Raw genomic sequence first — 18,497 nt, forward strand, 5'->3', positions numbered from 1 at the left:
GTCATATGTTAATCGCTAAAGTTGTCAGCGGTTCTAAAACCACCGATATTGTTGAAATCTCTGGAGGAATGAAAAAAAAAATACTAACAAATATTGATCCTACGACCCAAATAGACGACAATATTAAGAAACAACAAGTACAACAGTATTTCATTTTTCAAATGCCATTAAGCGGCTCCAATATCGGGTGAGATTTAAAGGGGTCGGATATACTCAATATTACCGTTGTAACCTTGTTACACTTGTTAGTGATAATAATAAATAAAGAGCTTGTTTCAATTGATCTTTGGTAAACTAAATTGTAAACACCTGAATTGAAAAAACACAGCAACCACAGCACCGCACTGCAAACAGCAACCACATAAAAAACACACACCAAACATCAAACAAACAATTACTAGCCTTATCAAACACAGCAAACACACAGCAAACAACAAACACACATCAAACAAACAAACATAGCAAACAGCAAACAGCAAACACAACCCACATTACATAAACAAAAGTGTATTTACAATTCCTGCAAAAGAAATTAAATTGAAAAAATAAAAGCTTAATTCATTCAATGATCATGATCAATTTACAATACCCAAATCACTGTTACAATTATTCTTAAATAGGTCCTAAACTTCAAATACTAGCCTTGATTAATACAACAAACACTAACAAAAAAACAAACGAAAAACCCTAATGCAAAGCTTGTAAACTGATTCATCCATTTCTTCTTAATCCTTTTTATTTTTGAAATTGCTTGTTCCTTTTCATGTTCCAAGCAACAAACCCTTGATGTCAAGATCTTGATTTCGGTTGCCAATTGTCGCTTCTCCTCCACAAGCTTGTTCGTGACTTCTCTTTGCCAAACAGCCATTTCAGGTTGATCAACCCATTTAAACTTTTTGCATCCCCTCCAATTTGTATTAGGATCATAAAAAACGCAACTCTTAAACCTTCTTCCTGGATTTTCCTTGGTCCATGAAGCCCTCCTTGCAAAGGGAACTCCACACCCACATTTTTCAGGTATCGAGTTTTGGGTTGAAGAAGAAGATGACATTACTAATTACTAGCAAAAATTTAAGGTTTTTCGAAGGAAAAGGGGAATAATTTAGGGTTTTTTGAAGAAGAAGGGGAGTAATTTAGGGGATTTCGAAGAGGAAGGGGAAAAATTAGGGCTTTTTTCGAAGCAGCACAGGGAGAAAATGGCTTGGAATTTCTGAAATGAAGGAAGGTTTGCTTATAAAAGGGGCACGTGCGTCACACGTGAAAGTCAAACGTTAGTATTGACGGTCAAACACTCGAATCCGTTAAAAGTTACTCTTTTGCAAACAAAAGTATTACATAAGGTAGTTTTTTGCAAAAAAATTAGATAAGGTAGTTTTTTGCAAATTCAGGTATAGAATAGGTAGTTTCATAGAATTTTCTCTATAAATAATAAGTGCATATTTTTTAATGACTTATTTTACTATATTTCATTATACTTCAAAAGCAAACAATTCTAGAAAAATCAAAATTAATTTTTTTGATTCACATTTAGAATTTAAATTTATTGAGGGATATCAAGTAAAAACTAAATCAGGAAATTCAAAAGAACACATAGAGTTAGAAAGAGGAGGAGATGCGAAGCACGTAATAATCCGAAAGTCAGTCATTAAATGGAGATGCACTGCAAAACAAGAACCGCGCATAATTAAATACATAAAATAAATATTATTACAGGGATAATTAAAGAGCCACAGTACAGCTAAGCTGAGAATCTCACTTCCTAAATAAAAATGTAGCAAGGTCCAACTCTAAAGTTTGAACTCACCCTTTCTGCATCATAAAATATTTGTCCTATATGCTTCAGCTCTTTCATACAACTATACATCTATACACAAAATATTTAAGTACTCAAAATATTCATTAATTATTTATCTGCTTTTTTAATAAATTTATTTTGATATCTGCCCAACATCTTCATTCATTATTATTATTATTATTATTATCATTACTTAAGTACACATTAATTAAATATCAACTAGTCTCTTGAGAGACCGTCTCTTCGAGAGACGTATTTCAAGCCCAATCCATTAAATAATAATGCCTATTTATATTATCCTTAATGCCTGCTTATATTATCCTTAATGCCTACTTTCAACATCTTAAGTGTCTACTTACATCGTTCTTAATGCCTACTTATAATATTTTAAAAAATATATAATCGACCGACCCAATTAAAGATAGTCTCTCAAAGAGACCATGTCTCACAAGAATTTGTGCTAAAATATTCATCTGTGCTTTTAGCACGGAGATAATGAATTTAAATATAATAATTAAAGTGGTGACAAACATAGTTAAAAAAATAGAATATAAAGGATAAAAATTGTGGAATATATAAAAAATATAAAAAAAAGATAAATTTAATATGATGAATTAAATTAAAAACCAAGACAAATTAATTAGGAGGAGGACGTAGAAGACATGTTTTGGTCAAACTTAATCTAAGGTACACATTAGGGAGTTAAGTACCGAGTACTAATGGAATAGTAGAATAGTACAATGCTACAAAAGTCAACGTATTTCATTTATCTCTGCGATTCCTTTGCTATGTCAATGTGGAATCATCCAACAAGTGCTAGTATCTAGGACTATTTTTATAATGCTCCTTAATACACTTGTTTTGGTAGATAATCATATTTATTGATACGGATTTATAAATATAAAATAATTTATAATTTTCTTATTATTATAAAGTAGGCCAAAAGAAGAAAACAGTGGTAGGAGAATCGATATTAGAATTTTTATTAATATCTGATATTTATATGTTCTCTAATTGAAATAATATTCGAATTTGTTTGTTTCTTATTTTTATTATATATAGTTTCAAATTTACACAATAAAATTTTATAATACTTCTAATTGTTTTTAACAATGATTAATAAAACAATAAGCGTGAATAAATTATAATCTTTTTATATTTCTTACTTATATAAAATTTGTAAAAATTTATATAATATATATGTTGTATAGAATGGAACTTCATAGATAAAGTGAAAATTTTAACTAATACAAGTATAATTTGGCCCGTCTTCTCATATCATGATCGAGTAGAACAATTATAAACGAGAATAGGGCATGGGTTTATAGGATGAGGAAAATGGGTTGTTAGTTTAGAACTGAACCTAAAATCTCATTTAAAATAATAATACTTGATCTACGACTGAAACAAGATTTAATTTTGAAGATCAAATACTATTGTTACTAAAAAGTTTAGGTTGATTCTTGAGATCAAGTATTACTGTCACCAACTAAAACTAACTCAAGCGATATGCGCGTAAATATTATTTTTAATACCTCTCATTTTGCTATATCATGGGTATAAACTATCACATTGGGTTATATAACATAACAAGTTTAGTGAAGCAAAAGAAAGACTCTTTAGGTTAAAGATTTGATCTTCACATTTTAAAGAATAAGAGCAAAGTTTCCCTTGCATTTTTTCTATACTTAAACAAGATGTTTGTAAAAGTTGATGTTTCTTTTAGGTTGATTTGGTTGTAATGATGCCTTAACTAGGCTACCCTTCAATACATGTCCTTATTTATACTACTTTAGATTACAATAAGCCTATAAAAGTCTAGAGATCTACTTCAATATGACTTTACATAGCTATACTATAATGGAAGTTGCATGTTGCTTTGAAGGTACAATACACAAAATGGCACTCTTAGTACAGTTTCAACTTGTCATCCACTTGATTAGTGAAGCTTGTAGATCATTACCCCAAGCATGCCTATTAAGCCTTAGGGATCAAACTTATTACTTCATTCATTTTGCCCTATTTAATTTTTACGAAAACTAAAAAGTTAGGTAAATAAGTTAAAGTATTGAGATATTTGAAAATAAGAGAAAATATATAAAATTAAAATAGTGTAATTATATTTGAAAATAAAATTCAAGTAAATGTTAAAGTATACAACATGTTTTGGGGTCTTAATTATCAGTTTAATCTTTTGGTTTTGTTGGTTCCTTAACATGGTATAAAAAGTCAATGTGAAAAGATCTCACGGGTTTGAATCTATACCATGTCAAGAAACCAATAACTCAAGCTCATAATATGTTCTATACTCTAACAATAACTTCATTATGACACACTAAAATTAAATAGGGGGCAAATTGAGTGATAGTTGATAGATAAATAGTATTTCACTATATCTTCACATTTCTCACTTAATTTGAGTTTGCTACCGAAGAGATTTAATACTGTAAAATCGTGACAATTTGTCACATAATCACATTGTGAACTCACCTGTATGGATACATTCAGAGGGCACTCGTGAGTTCAAGACCACAAACTCACGAGTAATAAGAGTTGACTAAAGTTTACTATTTTCTAAAATTATAAAATAGTAACTAGAAGTATTACTTACCAAGTATTATATGCGAATTCATAATCTATAATTTTAATGATGGAGAATTTCTCCTCAGATATAAGTTCAAAGATAAATCATTTATCATTTCACTCAAATTTGTTCGGACTTGCCAAAATTATAAAAAAAATCTCATGATTAATTTGCTTATGTAAAAAGCTTAGCAAAATTGTAGTGATGTGTGTAGATGACATGTTGCAGAAGGAATATAGAGTTTTCCTGCAATTTTTTCGGTGGCATATTATTTAACTTATGTGCCCACGTCTTAGACAGGCCGATATAGGGCTAGCTAGGATGTTACAATACAACTAAATTTGGACGTTTCTTTAACTATAATCCAACATTTTTTTGTTTAGGTGTTCTTTGTTTGTTTCTACCATGAAATCAAACAGTAACAAAACTAGAGGTATTTAAATAGAGTCTCATAAATCGAGTCTGTTTTGTTTAGGTGTTTGTTTGTTTGTTTTTTTCATGATAATGTTGGTGCGTTTTCTTATTTAACCACCGTAATCTTATATTTTCTCTTTTAATTTCACCTATAAATTAATGTTTAGAGTGTATAATATATCATAGTGTTTCAACCATCAACTTATACTTCTAGCTGAATTGATTTCTTAATATGATATCAGAGCCAGTGTAACAAGAGATTACATGCTTGAATCTCGTGCACCCCTGATCATTTAAAGGGGAATATTTCACCTAGGTATGAGAAATGCATGTGTTGCATCAAAACTTCTATGCCAATATAATCTCATGTAAGGAGGCGCATTAAATTATATAACAAATCTTGAAACCTCAACAATCAGTTTAAGTTTTTAGCTAAGTTACTTCTTTGACACTTAATCTCTTTATTTTATCTTATCCACCGTTTTCATTCCTCCATTTATTTCTTATATTAATTTTTGGAAAAATTACCATGAATAATACACTTTTTGCTTATTTCTCTACAATAATACCAACTTTTGATTAACCATGAATAATACTAACTTTGGGGTGTTTTCCTATAATATACTTAATATGTTAAAAATCAAACTATAGGAGATTATATGACAAAAAAATTGGTAAATTAGTTAATAAACTAAAGTTGGTATTATTCAAGGAAAAAAAGCCCCTAAGTTGGTATTGTTTATGGTTAATCAATAGTTAGTATTAGTGTAGGGAAATTAACGAAAGGTTGTATTATTTACGATATTTTCCTTAATTTTTCACCAATAACCAGCATTTTTTATAAAAAAAAAAAAAAGTACCTTAAGCAAAAATAGTTCGTTGATTAAAAAGAAGAGAATAAAGATAAATTAGGAAAAGAAAAAAGAAAAAAAGCATGAAAGAATATTAAGCTAGCTAAGGGAAGGGAAGGAAGGGAGGGACCATGAAATGAAGCAGGACCATATCTTATGCCATGCGCACATCACCTGCATGTTCACAAGTCACAAGCCACAGTTCTCTTTTCACACTACACAAAATTTGCCTCAAATATCACGTAAAGACGAAATCAAGCTTAGCTAGGCATGCATCTTGTTGGGGACAACTTTCTCAAGTACTTTTGTTCATCATAGGAAACTCCCATTAATGGCATCATATTAATAAACACCTACCTAACAAAGATAATATTTTTACACACTTACTCACCGAGTCACCGGAACATACTAAAAACCTACAATAATTTTGATCACACTATGCGCTTTTTATTATTTGAGCCCCTATTGTTTTATTTCATAACCTTGAACCACTTGGTCATATTATAATGTATTATTCAATATATATAATAAGAAGCTATTTTTTGAGCCTTGTATAGTTAAATATGTTGTACATGTTCAAAATCTCTCACACCCTTTAACACTTCGTATTTATATAATATAATATAAATATGAAAATAAATTTATTCCAACTTACTATATAAATAAGAAGCCAACAATGAGCATGTGATCCTATTTAATGGTACTATAGTCAAGACAAAATTATAATCCTACTAAGTGTTTTTAATTATATACTTTTTCTGGATTTTAATAGTTGTTACTGTGTCTGTAGCAACTACAGTTTATCGACTGATATTAATTAGTTTATATTTTCTATGTATAATGTAAAATATAGTCAAGTGTGATCTTGTTTGATTTGTTTTGATGTATAATTTCATAATACTAATTTTTTAGAATTTTTCATCATATATGAAATTAAAGATATTAAGGATTAAAACTATGCATTAGATAACGTAAAAAAAATGTACCAACTATTAAAAACTAGAGGAAATATTCAATAATAATAATAATAATAATAAATTTTATTACTACATTATTTTGTGCATATTTTGGGAAAATTTGGCTGCCTACGAATCTTAATTTAAAGCTCTTTGTGTAGTGTAGCTAAATAGGGTTTCCCAACAAATTTTGACATGAAAACACTCAACAACCATATCATAAATATGAGACTTCAATTTATTAATTATTTTTAGCTACCTACCTTTTGTATTTTCATGTGAATAATAATAATAATAATAATAATAATAATAATAATAATAATAATAATAATAATAATAATAATAATAATAATAATAGAGATATCATCATTACATGAAAGATGTAAGTGTTCGTAGAATATGATAGAGATTAATTACATCATGAAACTATGGCTATTAATCCATGGAGGTTGAATGTTTGGACAATCACTTTCTCTTCAGAATCTCAACAACCATACTATTTCTTTTGTTACATTTAACTTGTTACACTTAACCATTTTATAGAGACGATTTTTAGTGTTAAATGTTGCAATTTAATCTTAATTGAATAAAAGAGTACATACAATAGAATATTTATTATAGGAAACATTATCGTGAATATATATATATATATATATATATATATATATATATATATATATATATATATATATATATAGGGATCCAATGAAAAAGGTGAATATATATATATATATATATATATAGGGATCCAATGAAAAAGGTGTTGAAAATGAGAAGGATAAAAAGTATTCTACACCCTTGATTTCAGTAAGATAAAAAAAATCTAAAGTCACAATTGAGCCAAAAATATTTAATTGTAAAAATCAACATGTTACACAGAAAAGTAACTACAACATTAGTTTGAAGAATAATCTTAATTTACAACATAGTATCTTTTTTATATCATCATCCTACATTCCTACCCGGTGTATTCCACTCATAGAAAAACTATGGACATATTCTGGGGAGGGAAGGACGGCGGCAACTCATACAAATAATGGAGAGCGCGGCCAAAGGAGTCCCCCAACTCGAGAAAAAAGAAGGAAGAAGAAGAGAAGAAGAAAGAAGAAAAAGAGAAGAAGACGTAGCTACACTGGAAAGATAGATTAAAAGCATATACGTAGAATAAATTAGAAGAAACAACTACAAAAAATAAAAAACAAAAACTAATAATAAAAAACAAGAGAAGTAAGAAGACAACAACACCAAAAGGTAAACTATGAGGATATAAGTAGTCTAAAATACAAACATGGCACCTCCAACTACCCCTAGCCCTAGTGACTAAACAAAAATCTTTTTCATCCTTTTTATTTAATTATATATATATATATATATATATATATATATATATATATATATATATATATATATATGAGCCATTATAATTTTTATGTATCTTCCTAAAAGAATATTGAAATTAAATACATCACAAGAGTAAACATCAAAACCGAATGGACAATTAATTACATCTTTCACGAGCCAATATAATCTTCATCAAGTCTTAAACAATCACATGTGTAGATCAAGATAATAATGGGAAAAGAGAACTAAAAGCCAACAAAGGTTCCCATATGAATCAAATTTAAAGGCAACTTGGAGATCATTAGAAAGGAAATCATTTGTATGTAAGGCAAAAATTAATTACCATTTGAAAGACTTGAAGTGTTGAACCTAAATTATAAGTAAATCTCACCTCCTATATACAATTTTTTTGTCTCTATAAATTTGCTAAATTACAGCTAAAAAAATTATCCGTATTATAACAAAATTCAAAAGACATAGAACAAGACAACCAAATAAAACGACTATTCGAATAATATCACAAAAGGTTAATTTAAACTAACTATCATTTTATAATACTTTATAATGATATTACAAACATGTTATGTCACGTTGAAAAACAAGATGTTACATCAAACAGATAAGCACTAGAGAAACAGAGAAGGAAAAAGCGGGTAGCTAAGAAGCTAAGGATCAAGCCAAGAAAATTTGGAGAAGAAAGACAAGAAATGGGTTGAATGGTTTTGAGTCATACAAATTTCATGGTGAAAATTGTGTTTAAAAGATAATGTTTCAAAAGCATACTTAAAATCTAATTAAAATAAGTATCACTTTTTCATATAAAATTTTAAATTTAATTTTACTTATTTTTCTCATTTTTTCGTCGATTTGATAATAATAAAAAAATTACTAGTAGATGGTGGTGAATAGTTGGCTATATGTTTGTAGTACATGTGAGATTAGACTACTCATGTTAAGCATTCATGCCTATTCATAGCCTTTTCCATTTGGTAAATCAACTCATCAACACACAACATACGCATTCTACTAAATGCTAGGCTCATGTATGTGATTCATTTCTCTACACACAATTCATGATTTTAGAGTAAACATGAAACATCATGTAATTAAGCCTCCAATTACAAATAGTAAAGGCCTATTTTTCACTAAAACACACATAAGACTATCATACAGATACAAACAGATGACCTAATGTGAAATATGCTACATCTTATTTGCTCAAGTCAATCAAGATGAGAATAAATTTCACTCTAGTACATTATCTAATCACTAAACCGTCATAAAAAGCAAAGAATAATTAAAAAGAAAAGAAAAAAAAACCTAGAATATCACGAATCACGATCATCTAAGAGTTGTTCAAAATTACACTCAATCTGAAATAATACAACTCAAAATCAAAATTGTCAAAATATTTATATATACTCGAGAACTGAAATTAACTTGACCTAGGATATTCTTGCACTCACTAATGGACACTTACCTAAGTGATTCATTTTAATTCTATACTCCTTTATCCAATTAAAATTACAACATTACATAAATATATTTGAAATTTATGTGAAAATGTTACAATTTTAATGGGACGGATTCCGTGTACATATATGCATATAAGAGAACATATGCAACTTGTTATACAATACTAATATACTTTCTTTTGAAGCTCTTCATTATTTTTTCTTTTTTCTTTTTTCTTTTTTCTTCCAAATTATACATTTTTTAGCCGCCTACATTTCTAATGCACATGACTCAGTAATATACCTTTGGATCTATAGACTTTTTCATGTATGATGATGATTAACTCAAATAATCTTAGAAATGAAAACATGTATAAATACATTGTACTTTCAGTTTGCTTTCTTTTTCATTAACCCCTTTCGGTGCACAACCTCATCATTTCCGTTTCAAAAGCAACAATTAACTAACGTATAGTATAGTTGGAACCTAATTATTTTTTTTTTAATTTTCCATATAATAAAAAAATTTAATTAATTACCAACATGGAGGAGAAAAAGAAGGAAGTAGTTAGGTATAAATAAAATATTTATTTATTTATTTAATATAAAATAGGTTTAACATCGAAAAAGACAATGAGAATCGAACTTAAAACGTCACACCAAAAAAATAATATTGGTTAATTAGGCAAGACTCAATTTCTAAAACAAATAAATAATTAAATAAACTAAATAGATAAGTTAAATTAATTGATTAATTAGGAGGAAATCCCAATTTGACTTGATTAATTAGATCTACCACAAACAAACACATAGATCAAATAAAACATCAAATAGAAGTACTAGATATTATCTCCTAGTAAGTGGTACTAAACTATAGCTAGGTTAATTAGATGCAATTAATTAACCTAGCTAAACATCAAATTAAAAGGAAAAAAAAAAAAAGAAAAAGAAGGAATCTAAATATACTTCATATGGAACAGTGCATGGAAGCAGGCACATAAAAGCTAGCATACTCCCAAGACTCGAGGAGGGATCTTTATAAAGCTTTTAGTTTATGATCATTCAGTAAAAAAATACAATATTTTTTTTCAAAAAACTCCCACCATAAAACCCTAGTTACAAATTTCCATATATATTATTTTTCATAAATTCTTAATGAAATGGTTTTATAACGAGATAATTTTTATTGAGCTGAATCATATATACATTTAATGTATTAAAATGACTCCTTATAATTTTAAAGTGATTAATTATAAAAATAAACTAATTATATAAGTCTGTCTCATAATAATATTTAAATTTATAAAACATATAAAATGATAAGATGTAATTTGTAAACATACCTGGGTAAATAGAATGAGATGAGAAGAAGTATAATATTGTTGATGGCGTGGTCTTATGAACAGGTGAAGCTACCACATGATCTAATCTTTCTCCAGGTGAAATAAAAGAAGAGAAAACTCAGATCATGCTGGCAGCTTCAACTGCTACTAAGGCACGAAAAAATTAATTAAAATACTTGAAGATTTTTTTTTTATATTTTTTAATTTTAATGGGTATTTGATATTGAAAGAGAAAATGATGAGAAAAGAGAAGTGATGAATAAGGAAAATGAGAAGATTATATAGTGTATATATAGAAGAGAACTGTAGATGAAAAGAGTTGGAAGGGTAAATATGGTAATTTAGAGTGTGTTTTAATTTAGGTATTTATTTCCAGGTCTTATATTTTATTTGTCTTTTCTACTTGTAATTGGCATATAGTCTTTCCGTATAATGACAATTATAATTGACTGCCAGACCATTTCTGTTCATTTGCTAAAGTCGTGCTTAGTTTTCTTTGTTATACTAATCTTGTTTGGACCATTTTTTTTGCATTTCATTTTATTACAATTTATTTTCATATTATTTGACCATATTCATCTAGTTTTTTGTTTGCAAGGAGGATGGATATGAAATGTTTATCATTCGTCTTTTCTCGCTCAAATTCTATTTCGAACGGGATGTTGGATTGCTGACGACGATTGGAGTACATAGACTAGAGATTTCCTAGGACGAATTGGAGAAAAATAATCATCACAAAAACTTGGGTGAAATTGTCTCGCTTTGCAGATCGTCTCGCTTGTAAATGTATCTTATTAGGCCGGCTCAAATATGTATATTTTTTTATCAATTTCACAATTAAAAAGGTTATTTTTTAGACTTAAGAGGTTAATTGGAAGACTCCACCGACTACTTCAAATGATTTGAAATTCTTGAAATTTAACAATTTTAAGACTTAAAATATCAATTTCAGAACTTTGAAGATCAATAATTTTGATTAATCATTCTTTTATATTTAAATGGTGATAGTGAGAATCAGACTTCTATTACAGAAGTGAAAAGAAAAACGCTTAACGATCAAGTATCTTATAAAATTATAATCTTATTAGAACATAAGAATATGTATATTTGAAGAATATATATATTTTAAGAAACGATTTGTGAAAGTTGAAGGTAATATCAAAAAAAGCTAGAATTATATTCTTATATGTAATTAAAGAAGAATTAAAGAAAATTAATTATTCCTTAGAATGTTGAAAATCGAACTTTTATCCCAATAGTAAAAGAAGAAACGAAGCAAATTCAATACAAATTCAAGTTTTTTATAAGATTACAATTTTATTGGAATGGAAGAATATGTATTAATATAAGATAAAATACACTTTGTGAAATTTCATGGCAACATAAAAAAAAAGCTAGACTCAGTTTTAGGGATTAATATTTTACTCTTAAAATTTGAGAGTTGAGAGTTAGAGAGTTTATTGATTAATAACCAAGTGATAAATATATATGGGTGATATATTAGATTTTTTTTTCTTACTAAGCATGCAATAAGTTATGTAGCACAAAATCTATGAAACGACGGAGCAAGGTATTTTATTCCGTATATTATGTCAAAAGGAACAAATATATTTTTTAATTTAAGCTTATTTTTGAGATTTCAAAATATTTTTATATATATTGAAATTTATAGGGACAATCTCAATTAAAAGTTTAACTAATGGTACAAATGTGGATTGAAAGTTCTTTAATATACTCTCATGCCTCCTTGCATGAAAGTTCTTTCGACTACAAATGTGGATTGAACACATTTCCTTATAAATAGTGCTAAAAATTAAACTTAAAATGAGAGATGAGTGAGATTCGAAGTCATAACTTTTATATCCCCTTAGCCTATGATATCATGTTAATGTCCTCATGGTCCATGGCTTTTTCGAGGTTGGTTAATAATTCAACGCTAACTAATTTACGCAGTTCAATATACTAATTCAATCTATAATATCTCTAATTATGCATAATAAAAAATTTATAAAAATTTGATATTAATAATCACTACAATGAGACGAATCAAACAAGACCTCACTTGAGTATATTTTAACCTATAGATTAAAAGCTAATCACAAATTAAGAGTAATGATTATATAGTGTAATTTTTCTTAATGTTGCAACTAATTTGAAACGGAAGAAATAACAATTTGTCCTAGCAAAGCCAAAAAATGTGTTCCTAGTTATTTCCAGTTCATCCCTAATGACAATAAGTAAAATTAATATATTTAAGTAGATAATGATTAAAAAATTTAAACTAATAATTAAAACCTCAAAATATATTATATTTTGTGTTACATAATGGTATCAAAGTTAAGGTTGTAACTTGGAAATTAAGTCAAATGTTGTAGTGTTGTGTGTTGAAGGGTATGACCTAACCTATATATAAATGTATATGCCACAAAAGCATAGGCAAATTCTACATGGCTCAAGTTTGTTTAACATCAAAAGTCCAAATAGACGCTAGCTTTATTTTATGTTTGAGTCAAATTGATCCAACTTGGTACAAAGTGCTAACACTTCACACCTTTCCTAATTGGTCGGTCAAGCTTTTCCCTATTGAGGCTACTACTTTATTAGTAGATGAAACCCAAGCAATACGTAATAGACTAAATTCACGTCAAACAACTATAAATCTTAATGTTCATCTTATTTAAATATTTTATCCGATTAATATATATTTCTATAGAAATAAACAAGATAATAAAAATAGACATATAATTTATATCATGTCGTGACTTTTTTTCTAAATATGGGATAGTCTGATGGAAGGGACAGTGAGAATCATATTTATGACTTAATTTGAAAAAAAATCATGAGTTCATGACAAGAGTCAATTTTCTATAGCTTTATCTATTGAGCCGATAATTTTAGAGATGTATATTTTTTTTAAAATAGCTTCTTAGATGTACATTTTCATATTTTAAAAAAATTCATTTTAATTCAATTCTTTAATGACCCTGATGTTTACCAATGTAAACCTAAATATCATTATTTTTTCCACGATGAAATGGTAATGCTTGTTTTCTTGTTCACAATTATAGTTTTCTTTTGGAATTACATAAAAAGCTAATATTCCCATGAATTAGGGCATATCGATTCGTTCATGTTAGGATTTATGAGAATGACAGTGAGATTTAGTTTTCTTAGTTTAATGCATTATTCGGTTTAGCAATGGTGAGACATCATTGGGGCGAGCTGGACTAGATGTGAGAAGGGTCGCATGTAGAGCAGGCCGAATGCATACGGGTCACGGTTTGTGGTGCAGGTCATGGGTCAAATATCTTTGAAGTGGGTTGTTAGCGGGTCAAGACATGAAGTAATGATGAAATTACGAAAATGTCCAATGACCTAAATGTGAAGATATTGGAAAGAATAATAAATTAAGGCATTAATTGAGGACATAAAAGCAAAGATTTATAAAGAAAAGTAAAGCACATATAGGTGATAGATATAGGTATAGAAGAGGGAGAGTGGTCCCAAAGTGGGAGACTTATTTGAATAATATCACGCCCAGCCCACCACATGCAGACAGCCTGCTTACAATACAAAGGTAAGCCAGGCCGGTGTAAATGTAATTGCTACGTTTCATGATAGATGCTAGTCGCTCCGTTTTTATGTTTTTTCAAATAAAACTTTGATTATGATTTTGGATCCAACTATATGAAAAAACATATATCTATATAAGATTTTAATTGATTCATTTCTATATATATTTTTAAAATATTAACTTTTTAAAATTTTTAAAAACTCTCATTTAATATTATTTAACTTTTAAATCTGTATTGGAATCTGCGTAAAAAGTGAATGAGAAAAACAAATGAAAACCGAGAGATTATATTTTTTATTTAATTCGTCTTATATAAAAGAAAAAATTGATATTAATAATTTAAACTTTTCACCAATTCGCTGTGAATAATCCCAGCTTTGAATTATTTTTTACTATAATCCAGCCTTTTCCCTTAGTTTGCTATCAGCATAATCTTTTATTTTATAATAACTCAACTCTTGCACTTAATTTGCTATCAGCTTTCCCTATTAGTAATAAGGATACACACGATCCGATCTGGTCTAGATTGACATAAAATTCAAAACAGACCAGAAATACCGGTCTGGAAATTTTTCAGACAAGACCAGATCAATCAAAACACCAGACCATTCTACAACGTCGACCTAGTCTGATCTACTACTTTTTCTTTTTAATGCATTTTTTTAATTATAAATATATATATATATATATATATATATATATATATATATATATATATATATATATATATATATATATATATATATATATATATATATATATATATATATATATATATATATATATTCCGAGTTTTTAATTGAGTCTCCAAAATTCATTACTCATCATAACCACATAAAAACAAAACGTTTCATACTAACATAATTCATTATTCAATAACATTAGCTCTTGAAAGTGAGAAGTGAGAGGCCCGCTTGAAGAATGAAGCGAGGTATCTGGAACAATGAAGTAAGACTATATTATGAGAAAAATGAGAATTTGATTTAGTCTTGAAGAATGAATGAGAAATTAGAGTTGGGCTTACCAGATTATTTATGGTCTACTGACCAGATTATTTATGGTCTACTGTTTACGATTTTCATCAGACCGAAATATATTACTGCTTTCCAATTTAGTCTGGTCTGAAAATTTTAAAACCTAGATCGGATCGAAAATCGTAATTTTTTAAAAAAAATTGGACCAGACCATTTAGACTGTAGACCATACTAAATACCTAAATTACGATTTGGTCCAAATTGGTTTACGGTTTAGACTATATTTTGTTCAGCCCTAATTAGTATGCAGACAGCAAACTAAGGACGAAAGTTGATTTATTAAAAAATAATTCAAAGTTGGGATTATTCATGGCAAATAGGTGAAAGGTTGGATTATTAAATATCAATTTTCCCTATATATAATTATTTTATTATGAGACAAACTTATATAATTAATCAATTTTTTTAATTAATAACTTTAAAACTATAAGTGATCACTTTAATAGACTAAATTTACATGACCAATCCAATAAGATACTCCCACTATTAAACCGTCTCATCTAAGAATTTAAGATTCTTATTTAACTCTTCAAATTACTTTATACATTATTTATTGGCAAATGTTATATGTAGCCTTAAGGGCTACATATAACCATTAATGCTAATAAGATTCTTTTATATTCCCCATATAAATCATTAATAAACATGTCAAAGATTCCATTGAAATTAGTCCATGTACATTTGTTATAGGAATTTGCTAATTTTTATACATATAACCATTAATGCTAATAAGATTCTTTTATATTCTCCATATAAATCATTAATAAACTTGTTAAAGATTCCATTGAAATTAGTTCATGTACATTTATTATAGGAATTTGCTAATTTTTATACATAGCCCTTAGGGCTATGTATAACAAAGTCCTTATTTATTTTAGGAAAAACTAACTATATAAATATTTATTTTACTTAACTTTTCCTATCTCTTGGTTCATTAGCTTTTACATGTATCGCTTTAGGAGCTATATTAGTCTTTTTAACACAAATATAGTCATTTCTTAATTCTTGTGTAGGACCCATTTGTTGTGAATGAAATAAAACGGAAAAAGTATAACTATATTACAAATTTTTATTTAAAACGGCCTTACAGTTATAAAGAATAACTAAATTAATTAAATTATTCTCTTTTGTAATTTATGTACTCATTTTAATTTTTTAGTATTTAACACATTTAAAATGTTAAATTACTTTTTTTAAAAAAAAATTAGCCTTTTATATGAATTTATCTCACTTTAAGACATTCTAATACAAAAGTTGCGCATACTATTAACTATTGTTTTGCCCTTTTAGATTAATTTGCTATTGAAATTGACACATAAAACAAAATATTTACAAATTTAAAGAAATAGGTGTAATTTTCTTTCATACTTTCCCTGTTTCATAATAATTGCTATTGAGTGTGACATATTATGTGAAAAAATATCACTATTAATAGCAAGTATTATGAAACAGAAAAATTACTTGTCCCCCTCTCCCTTTTTCTTTGCTTGCGCTGCTGTGAGTCTTTGTAAGGTTAGCATCAACCATGATCCCAAAGTAGTGCTGCCCTATAGGGGGACCAATTTTTTTTAAGTATTTTTAAGCTTCATTTTATTTTAAAGTTTATCAAGGAATTCATCTATTTAATGCTCCTGGTGTGAGAAATTTCCAATTTTATTTAAAAGTTTACCAAGGAATTCATCTATTTAATACTCCTATTGAGAAATTTTGATTTTAGCCTTTTTGTTATATGACTTATTCAATTTTTAATATTTTAAATTTAACATAATTAAATATTATAAAAATTAATATTTCTAATTTTTACATTGAGACAAATCAAATAAAATTTGACTTAACTAAATTTTAATTTATAGATTTAGAGTAAAATATGAATTAAAAAGGATGAATGAATATTGTAAAATAAATAAGACGCTTAGGCTGAATGGTGTTCAAAATAGACCAAATTATCTTATATTTACCCGACATTATAACTAAATTTGATATAATTCGACATTAAAAATTCGCTATCAATAATATGAAAAACAATATAGACACTAAGATCTCAAACTCGAAATAAATTTCTTACAACACAAAATTAATTTAAGTTATATAAAATGTTTTTATAGCTTAGCTTAATTAGGTCCTACTAGGTACCTAAGTTTTGCATACAAAGGTCTCTTAAAAGAACCCAAAAGCAGAAAACAGCATCTCTAGTCTACATATCAAAATCATACTCTTTCCTCTTCTTAATTATTATTAGGTGGTCACCATATTTAATATTTATGCACTCTTCTATTAAAGTTGACAGTAAGCAAAATTAATAGCTATTATTTTTAAGTTACTTCAAACCAAGGTGTTACGAACGCAAAAGCTTAAATGATCTCTGCAAACTAATCACTATTAATAGATAAATAAAATATACTCCATTTATTGTTGAAAGTTATCCTATTGCTTCTTGATATTTATTAAAAATGAATTTTTTATCAATTGAGTAAATATAGCTAGGAACGTTATGAACTTATAATAAGCTAATTAAACTTACATATTATCATATATTTAGTTTAGTTGACTCAATGTATCAAATTAATGGGTATCATTTTCATTTTCTTATTTGTAAGTTAGACGAGATCATGTCGGGTTCGAGACGGGTTTGGTCAACCCAAAAGCTCGTTGACTTTTGATCTTGTTTTATGGTGGGTATTAGGTAAAAATAACGTTGAATTAAAAATGGTGATATGAAACTGAAAATGCTAATGTGAAATTAAAAACAGATTAAAACAGTCGAATTTAATTGACTGTTTCCTATTTTTTAGAGTCAGATCATTTTTAGTCATAATCGAAATTTACATATTATAAGAACTAATTTTCAATTGGACTCCAGATCAATTTTGAATCCGACCTGACATATCTACCTATAAGTAATGGCACCAATTCTATGCATAGAAAGCAACAAATGGAATTGAAGACATTACCACGAATTTGGTAACATTTGCAACACCCAACATTAGCCTGTAAAGCTCTTTGCTTCTGACTTTGGCGCTTAGAAAATGATGTTTACTACTAGTATTTATTAATTCATTTATTTCTTTAAGAGTTGTTATTTGATTTTGACCTTCTTTATTTATTTATTTATTTATTTATTTTCTAGGTTGTCAATTGTTTTGGTTAGATC

The sequence above is a fragment of the Amaranthus tricolor genome, chromosome 12, assembly GCF_026212465.1.
Source record: "Amaranthus tricolor cultivar Red isolate AtriRed21 chromosome 12, ASM2621246v1, whole genome shotgun sequence".
NCBI lineage: Eukaryota > Viridiplantae > Streptophyta > Magnoliopsida > Caryophyllales > Amaranthaceae > Amaranthus > Amaranthus tricolor.